This window comes from Grampus griseus (assembly GCF_964374135.1).
Source record: "Grampus griseus genome assembly, chromosome: 17".
Classification (NCBI taxonomy): Eukaryota; Metazoa; Chordata; class Mammalia; order Artiodactyla; family Delphinidae; genus Grampus; species Grampus griseus.
In genome coordinates, this window is record NC_139011.1 from 62,837,428 (window position 1) to 62,847,888 (window position 10,461).

Sequence of the window (10,461 nt, forward strand, 5' to 3'; positions counted from 1 at the left end):
GATTCTCTATGTATAGTATCATGTCATCTGCAAACAGTGACAGTTTTACTTCTTTTCCAATTTGGATTCCTTTTTCTTCTCTGATTGCTGTGGCTAAAACTTCCAAGACTATGTTGAATAATAGTAGTGAGAGTGGGCAACCTTGTCTTCTTCCTGATCTTAGTGGAAATGGTTTCAGTTTTTCACCATTGAGAATGATGTTGGATCTGGGTTTGTCATATATGGCCTTTATTATGTGGAGGTAAGTTCCCTCTATTCCTACTTTCTGAAGGGTTTTTTAAAATCATAAATTGGTGTTGAATTTTGTTGAAAACTTTTTCTGCAGCTACTGAGATGATCATATGGTTTTTCTCCTTCAATTTGTTAATATGGTGTATCACATTGATTGATCTGCATATATTGAAGAATACTTGCATTCATGGAATAAACCCCACTTGATCATGGTGTATGACCCTTTTAATGTGCTGTTGGATTCTGTTTGCTAGTGTTTTGTTGAGGATTTTTGCATCTATGTTCATCAGTGATATTGGCCTGTAGTTTTCTTTCTCTATGACATCTTTGTCTGGTTTTGGTATCAGGGTGATGGTGGGTTCGTAGAACGAGTTTGGGAGTGTTCCTCCCTCTGCTATATTTTGGAAGAGTTTGAGAAGGATAGGTGTTAGCTCTTCTCTAAATGTTTGATAGAATTCTCCTGTGAAGCCATCTGGTCCTGGGCTTGTTTTTTGGAAGATTTTAAATCACAGTCTCAATTTCAGTGCTTGTGATTGGTCTGTTCATATTTTGTATTTCTTCCTGGTTCAGTCTTGGAAGGTTGTGCTTTTCTAGGAATGTGTCCATTTTTCCAGGTTGGCGTATAGTTGCTTGTAGTAATCTCTCATATCCTTTGTATTTCTGCAGTGTCAGTTGTTACTTCTCCTTTTCCACTTCTAATTCTATTGATTTGAGTCTTTTCCCTCTTTTTTTTGATGAGTCTGGCTAATGGTTGATCAATTTTATTTACCTTCTCAAAGACCCAGCTTTTAGTTTTATTGATCTTTGCTATTGTTTCCTTCAATTCTTTTTCATTTATTTCTAATCTGATCTTTATGATTTCTTTCCTTCTGCTAACTTTGGGGTTTTTTTGTTTGTTTGTTTCTTGTTCTTCTTTCTCTAATTGCTTTAGGTGTAAGGTTAGGTTGTTTATTTGAGATGTTTCTTGTTTCTTGATGTAGGATTGTATTGCTATAAACTTACTCTTAGAACTGCTTTTGCTGCATCCCATAGGGTTTGGGTCCTCATGTTTTCATTGTCATTTGTTTCTAGGTATTTTTTTATTTCCTCTTTGATTTCTTCAGTGACGTCTTGTTTATTTAGTACTGTATTGTTTAGCTTCCATATGTTTTTATTTTTTACAGTTTTTTTTTCCTGTAACTGATATCTAGTGTTGTACTGTTGTGGTCGGAAATGATTCTTGATACAAGTTCAATTTTCTTAAATTTCCCAAGCCTTGATTTGTGACCCAAGATATGATCTGTTCTGGAGAATGTTCCATGAACACTTGAGAAGAAAGTGTATTCTGTTGTTTTTGGATGGAATGTCCTATAAATATCAATTAAGTCCATCTTGTTTAATGTGTCATTTAAAGCTTGTATTTCCTTATTTATTTTCATTTTGGGTGATCTGTCCATTGGTGAAAGTGGGGTGTTAAAGTCCCTGACTCTGATCTTGTTACTGTCAATTTCCCCTTTTATGGCTGTTAGCATTCGCCTTATATATTGAGGTCCTCCTATGTTGGGTGTATAAATATTTACAATTGTTATATTTTCTTCTTGGATCTATCCCTTGATCATTATGTAGTGTCCTATTTCTCTGTAATAGCCTGTATTTTAAAGTCTATTTTTTCTGATATGAGAATTGCTACTACAGCTTTTCTTTTCTTTTCTTTTCTTTTCTATCCCCTCACTTTTAGTCTTTATGTGTCCTTAGGTCTGAAGTGGGTCTCCTGTAGACAGCATATATACAGGTCATGTTTTTGTATCCATTCAACCAGTCTATGTATTTTGGTTGGAGTATTTAATCCATTTACATTTACTTTTAAGGTAATTATCAATATGTATGTTCCTATTAACATTTTCTTAATTGTTTGGGATTGGTTTTTGTAGGTGTTTTCCTTCTCTTGTGTTTCCTGCCTAGAGAAGTTCGTTTATCATTTGTTGTTCCTTTATCATTTGTTCCTTTATCATTTGCTGATTTGGTGGTGCTGAATTCTCTGAACTTTTTCTTGTCTGTAAAGGTTTTAATTTCTCTGTCAAATCTGAATGAGATCCTTGCTGGGTACAGTAATCTTGGTTGTAGGTTTTTGCCTTTCATCACTTTAAATATGTCCTGCCACTCCCTTCTGGCTTGCTGAGTTTCTGCTGAAAGATCAGCTGTTAACCTTATGGGGATTCCCTTGTATGTTATTTGTTGTTTTTCCCTTACTGCTTTTAATATTTTTCTTTGTATTTAATTTTTGATAGTTTGATTAATATGTGTCTTGTCTTGTTTCTCCTTGGATTTTATCCTTATGGGACTCTCTGTGCTTCCTGGGCTTGACTGACTATTTCCTTTCACATATTAGGGAAGTTTTCAACTATAATCTCTTCAAATATTTTCTCAGTTCCTTTCTTTTTCTCTTCTTCTTCTGGGACCCTTATGATTCAAATGTTTGTGTGTTAAATGTTGTCCCAGAGGTCTCTGAGATTATCCTCAATTCTTTTTTCTTTATTCTGCTCTGCAGTAGTTATTTCCACTATTTTATCTTCCAAGTCACTTATATGTTCTTCTGCCTCAGTATTCTGCTATTGATTCCTTTTAGAGAATTTTAATTTCATTTATTGTGTTGTTCTTCATTGTTTGTTTGCTCTTTAGTTTTTGTAGGTCCTTGTTAAATGTTTCTTGTATTTTCTTCATTCTGTTCCCAAGATTTTGAATGATTTTTACTGTCATTAGTCTGAATTCTTTTTTAGGTAGATAGCCTATTTCCTCTTCATTTGTTTCGTTTAGTGGGTTTTTACTTTGCTCCTTCATCTGCTGTGTGTTTCTCTGTCTTCTCATTTTGCTTAACTTACTGTGTTTGGGGTCTCCTTTTCACAGGCTGCAGTTTGGTAATTCCCATTGTTTTTGGTAAACCTTATCAGTGGGTAAGGTTGGTTCAGTGGGTTGTGTAGGCTTCCTGGTGGAGGGGACTGGTGCCTGTGTTCTGGTGGATGAGGCTCATGGGCAGGACCACGTCCAGTAGTGTGTTTTTGGGTGTCTGTGAACTTATTATGATTTTAGGTAGCCTCTCTGCCAATGGGTGGGGGTGTGTTCCTGTCTTGCTAGTTTTTTGTCATGGGGTGTCCAGCACTGTAGCTTGTTGATCATTGAGTGGAGCTGGGTCTTAGCGTTGAGATGGAGATCTGTGGGAGAGCTTTCTCCATTTGGTATTATATGGGGCCAGGAGGCCTCTGGTGGACCACTGTCTTGAACTCAGCTCTCCCACCTCAGAGGCTCAGGCCTGACACCTGGCCAGAGCACCAAGACCCTGTCATCCACATGGCTCCCTGGGCTATTCTGAGGTTCTGAGAGAAGAGGGAATTGCAAGGTGGATCAGAGGCTGGCATCTGAGCCATGGAAGGAGGCAGTGGTGTCCACCCCGGAGCCATCCATGGCTTCAGAAAGAGCCGTCCTTGTTATTTTTTATTAACTATTATTATTCACTTGGGAAGGAACAGGTCATAAATTTGGCTCTTGGATTTTTAACTGCCAACAATATTCATATAAATAATATATAGGAATTTTCACAAATGTAAAACATGTCACTAAAGTAACTATATTGGCTGCAATAAATCTGAGAAAATGTCATAGATAAATTTCTAAAACCTCATCCAAATCTAAATCTGTTTAATTTTATGGGTTAATTATTGAGTAGATTATTAATCTCAACATTTGCAGATGGCCAATTTATTTTGTAATAAATTACAAGATTATTTAGAGTTTATGGCTCTCTAACAAAATAAGGCAATAAAAAGGGAAGTGACTGTACAACAATAATTAATTAATTAAACAATTAAAAAGAGTAACCTAGTTATATACTTGCATTATTCTTGCTCTTCCTTCTCCCACTAATACTATTACTGACAGACTACTGATAAAGTTTTGTATTTCTTTGTAGCTCTGTATTTGCAATGTACTCCACTGAGGTTGTACCCTCAAAACACTGTCTTTCAAAATCATTTGAAAAATTTTTGTCCCCTCCATACTGTTTCTTTCATATTCCTGGAAGTAATCATCTTTATTTGTTTTAAATTTACTGTTCCAGCTTTATTTTCACCAATTAAAAACAAATATCTATTATTTCCTGTGTGTATATATGTATCACTCCCTCTTGTCTTTCTTACAAGGTTAACATGCTAGTTACACTCTTACATATCCTGCTTTTCACTTGTACTCACATCCTGGCAGACCACTCTATCAATTTAGAGATTTTTCTCATTCCACGTTCTTTGCATAGTATTCTCTTATGCCAATCCCCTTATGATGGACCTTTGAGTTGTGCCTGGCCTTTTACTAGAATAATGCGATAATGATTAATGTTGTACACATGTCATTTCATTATATTGCCAGTGTATCTCTGGAATGGATTTGCAGAATAAGAATTGCTGGGTCAAAGGGTAAATGCATACACAATTTTTGGAGAAAATGGCGGACTGTAAGGCTTGTAGAATTTTCATGTACCATTTAATTATTTTAGAATTCACTTTTATGTTAGGAAAAAATCATTTCTGAAGAGATAATTAAGGACATTGCTCAATTTATTATGTGAAAACTCACAGAACAAATCCCTGTCTACACTCACGTTTGGTAAAACAAAAGTGCCCCTGGATAAGTGGTCACATTAACTTCAATCAATAGGCTATCAATAAAGGAAACATGTCAAGATCTCACTCTTTCATCAAGGGAGACATTTGGGGCCAGAGAGATTCAACTAAGGTTGGTGCCACCTCTCCAGTTTGCTAAGACAAAGCCAGTCACTCCTGCAGTGTTGGCTTAACAGTGCAAGCACAGGTCAGGAAGAAGTTGGCGCCCTTGGTACTGCAATGCCAAGGTTACTGTCTCAGAAGGAACTGGGTCAGAGTCACTGGCAGTGGGAATAGGCTTTGCTCCCAAGAGCATACTCAGCTGTTTCTGGGAAAGCTGATGTTTGCCTTATCAGGGTGAGCCTGCTTCTCATGAGGTGGTCAGTTATCGCTCTCACTGTTGGGGAAGACTGAATGGCATCAGGCACCCACCAGCCCCGCATTTCTTCACTGTCAGAGGTGTGCAAGACTCAGGGACAAGACTTCTTTTGTATCCATCCGGCCTAGTCTGAGGGGCTATAAACTGCAACACACACGCACACACACACACACACACACACACACACACACACATCAATGAATGAAGCCCCACCTCCTGTAGAGATGGAAAGAACTTTCCAAACATGTGGATGAGAAACTGGAGGCATAAAAGAGGAGGAAACAAAGTGAAAAGGGAAGACTAGCAAGAGAAAGAGAAGCTGCAAGGGAGCCACAGAGTTCTAGGGGGTGGGAGACATTCTGAAAAGGCTTAAGTTAGTGAGGCTTTCTTATCTTATGTGAAATAAGGCGAAATTTAAATTTTAAATTAAGTCCTAGATTTGGGTCCTTCTCAGCAAACTAGCCTGGGAGTAACACTCTGCTAGGCAGAGCCACCCTGTAACCAACAGCCTTGGGCCAACTAGTGACCAGAGGTAGTGCTTCTCCCCCAGGAATGCCTATGGTTTCTCTTCTTGCCCTTAATATGGGGAAGCATGAACATTTTTATGTTCAACTGCTGCAGTTTTCCTCAGCCAGAACTTCTTGATATAATGTTCTTTTCCTCTTTTTCCATGGAACCGTGTTTTATATTGGTACCTCAAAATATTTTTTGAATTAAATAGAAAAAAAAATGGAAGAAGGAAGGAAAGAGGCAGGGAAGGAAAAAAAGAAATGGAAAAAAAGAAAAACAGAAGATCTGATGTATTTCAGTGATGCTCAAAGATATAATCATTTCTGCTTTAGAAAAGTAGTCCATTCCTTGTCAAAACTATCATGGCATCTACTTCTAATTCTATTGTAAAACTACTGAAAGCAAGAAAACAATTAGATTAATTGTTATTAATTAAAACCCTAAAAACAAAACAATTAATTATAATATTTTATTGAAAGAAAAAATACAGCAGAGCTCAAAAAGCTACACTTGTTATGCTTTATAAAGGTAGATGTTTACACAGGTTTTATAAATGCACACATTCATGACATTATGTCGCAATATCAAAGGCACCTTTTACTGCCACAGTATTAGGTAATGAATAAAAAATATCAAATTAATCTTAAAAAATCTAAAATGATACAATATATTTTAGGATTATGTACATATTTGAAACATTTAGCTATTTTTAAACACTTTATTTTCATACGTGCATCAGAATTATCTCTAATTCTCAAAATATTATGGTACCAAAATTCTGTTTGTCAAATAACAAAACACAAGATGCTGTAATCTATAACCAAGCACCAGTTAAAGTCAGTATTTGAAGCTCCATCAGTTTGGCTTCTAACATGTGCAAAGTGAAGTGGGTATTCAAGATAACCATTGCAAAACATTGAGTCTCAATTTTTTGTGTCTTTAATTAGCTGATTACTTTAGAGAAAATGGGGAGAACTGGATGATTTAGATCAATGTTTTTCTAATGGTTCAATGGAATCCTAGGGCTCTCAGAAGAAACTTCCAAGGCACAGAAGAGGGTTTGGGAAATAAGTAGGTCCATTATATGTACATTATATGTTAGAGCTTTGTGCAGGATTGAGATCATACAAAGAGTTCTATTGCTTTAAAATGTTTGAAAATACTAATTTGGAAAACTGCTTCAAAACATATTTCATTTGGTTATGCTAACGCAGTTTAAGAAATATCTTTGTCAAAACAGATTATCACACTTAGTCAGTTGCACAACTCAAGTGAAAGTTTATCTAAAAATGTTGCCTTCATGGTTACAGGGTATATAATTCTAAGTTTTTCTGTACATTTTAAAGTCTATAAAGACTTTGAATGGAATAATAAAATGTTATCATTAGCTCAATAGTATGACCAAAGAACATTATCAAATTATAGATCAACACATAAAAGTGGAGAGATAATCCTTTGATATATGGAATTGTTTTAATATATAAAAATAAATGATCACTTCTGAAAGTGAGATGCACCATAATTCTGTTTGATAATTTTAACTCTTATTGTATTTATGATGTAAACAAATTAAAAATGTATTTTATTAATACCTACTTCACAAAAAGAACACTTTAATAAGCACCTCAGATCTGGAATATCATTTAAAAAAATATTATTTAGGAAAATGGATGTCAAGATATATTATCTCTATTATCTTCCTAGAAAATTATGTCAATAGAGTCAAGCACTTTTTAATGCTCTCGGATTTAGTGAGTATCCAAGAATTTAAAACTGTTCAGTTTAAATTTTTATTGAACGGAAGAAATGGTTTTGTTGCAGGCCAAGTAGCCATCAAGAATTTGTTCTTTTAACCACCAGAGGGCGCCGGTGCCTGCAGCATGGTTGGTGTAGGTGTAATCTAACCTTTACTTGAATTTTACATCGCCGTGCTAAAAAATGCCTTTAAAAAAAATTGAAAACTTCTAAGAAATATATTTACATTCTGTAACATCTAAATAATGTTGGGCTATTAGATTAAAAAATTGAGTGTACTGGCTTATTTTGGTTAAGACTAATTTAATAGGACTTTATTAATGTTTCTAAATCAGGAATTGAATGGATAACACTTTTAACTCTGAATAAAGAGTCCCTAAGCTCCTAACAGTAACAATTCATTTAGCACCACATATTTAGCACCAGAATAGATATTGATAGTTCACACTTAATAAAAACTTTAATTCCAAAGAAACTTCAAAATTGTAGCAAGCATACGGTGGTTGTTATGCATTTTCAGCACCATTAATCAGTGAACTGTGTAACTTTCTAAGTTTTTGATTGACCTCTCATAAGTCAAAGTCAGACCATGATATAATTTTTAAAAATCATTCTGCATACGTTTAAATATGTCTTCCCTCACACATACAACAATACAAAAAATATATATAAAACAAAGATAATATTAGACATTGATAGAAATCTAATTTCACTCTACCTAAACACTTCTTCAGGAAAAGGCTTCCCTACATCCATGTCAAGATTTGTGTCCTATGCTACTGCAGAACATAGGGAATGCTGTTATACACGGGGGAGAACACAGACCCCAGGTTAACCATGACTTTTCCTTCCTGGACACATTCAAATTATCTGTTTAACTTATGTTAAGCAGGATATGAACACAAAACACATAACTGGCCTAAGTGTGTTTTAGATTTGCTTATGTAGATGTTATAAGTTGATCTAACACAAGCATGTATTAATGAGAAAAAGATATATTGTTTCAGTTCAAATATTCTGAGTAAATTGTATCAGTTGAACTTTCCCTAGTGTTTGGTCAACTCTTCGCTAAAGCTGCATGGAACTTTCAAATGAATATTTCCATGAAGGTTTCAAATGAACACCACAGCACTGCCAATTGAATTTGGTAGGGAAGCCCTAATGGACCACAGAAGTGATGCTGCTTAGACTACTGAACAGACAAAAGCATGATAACAATAAAAACTGTTTCTGCCACATCTTAAAAGCATGCTTATCCATCATAACCAGCAACATTAAGGGTGTGCCTACACAACTCAAATACAATTCTGTAAAGAAAGCCATCAGTTTAACAGCGAAAATTGTAATTTTTCCAGTCTTTTGATGACACGGAAGCCAAAAAAATCTATATCGAGACAGAAATTTTTTACTTTTCTACTGAATAAAGGATGACATGAAAAATCTATACCAAAGATAAAACCAATGCTGTAGAATATGCATGCCAATTACTATTTCTTTTGAATGAAACCTATTAAAATGAAAACCTCAGTAATGACTATTTAAAGCTGCTCTTATGAAATAGCTTATACCCACACCCTTTGTGCTCTGGGAATTACAGTGATAAATAGCTATCCTAGCACCATTGTTGCATGCTGTGTGAAAAAATATGACACTCTGTGTTGATACTAGCAAACTTTCATTTGCTTTAGCCTGGAAAATAAAACATTTCACATGGCCACTTCATATTACTAACTTTAAAAAGTACAGATAGAATAACAAATATACCCGTTATATTTTCAGCTGAGTTGTTAAGTTATAAATAAACTTACAGTTCTAGTTGTGATTTGGAAAGGACTGTTGTGTACAAGTTATGAGTGTGTGAACCACAGTCATAATCTGATATGTTTGATGATTTATCTGGATTGTTGATGCACTCAAAGCTTTGTATTTAAGACATTTTTGTCTTAATGAAACGTGGAAAGGTGGGGTTCCTCTAAATCCTTGCAATTCTGGACTTTTTAGTTAATTCTAAAAACCCATTCATGTAAACATTTATTACATTACAGCCACTATATAAGAAGCTGGTATAAATACAAAGATAAGACAGAATTTCTGCCAAAGGGGAGCTCAGATAATTTTATCTCAAATAAAAGTCTCACAACATGAATGCTAATTTTAATATTCATACATTTCTGTTACTATGGTAATCTTACTTTCATGTGACAAAATAACATTATACTTTTTGAGACTTGAGAAACGAAGCTACACAAGTAAACCAGCAACAGAACTGGAACTGATAGTAACCTTTTCTGGTTTAATAGTACTTTTCCTACTTCTGTAGAACTAGTTTAGCAAACTCAAGGAAGGAAATATTTTCTAGATAAATCAAATGAATATCGCGCTAATGAGCTTTCTCTTCAACTGCCGATATATATGTTAGCTAAAAGTTGAATTGGGGCCTGATTCTTACTGTTATTTCTATTTTTCATTTTAGTCTCCAAAATTTTTAGTTTTAATAAAATATATGTCCCCACAAAAGCAAAGTAGTATGATATGAAAACATTTGGTCAGATTCAGTTCGTAAAAGGAATCAGGCCAATTGTTTGTCATCATGTAAACCTGAACTTCAGATGGTGGATGTTTCCACCATTGGATTTAATTAACTACCTCACCTTTCAGCGCATCTACCCTAAGAAATTGCAAACGTGTAGGGAGTTTTAAACAAGTAGTTTTCTTCTGTTATTTGTACTCTGGAACTAACCGTGTTTACTTATTCTGTGATCCTGTTGAAGCATTGCATAACCTGAAATATACACACACACACACACACACAAATGCATGCACACTTGAAATGTAATGTGTTAAGTGTCTTGACCCATGTGTTGAATTCTCCTCTCTGAAAGTGATTCCCTGATTTGGAAATAAGCATTTTCAAAGTCACATGAGTGAAATTTTCATAGTGACTTTGATTTGATTTCC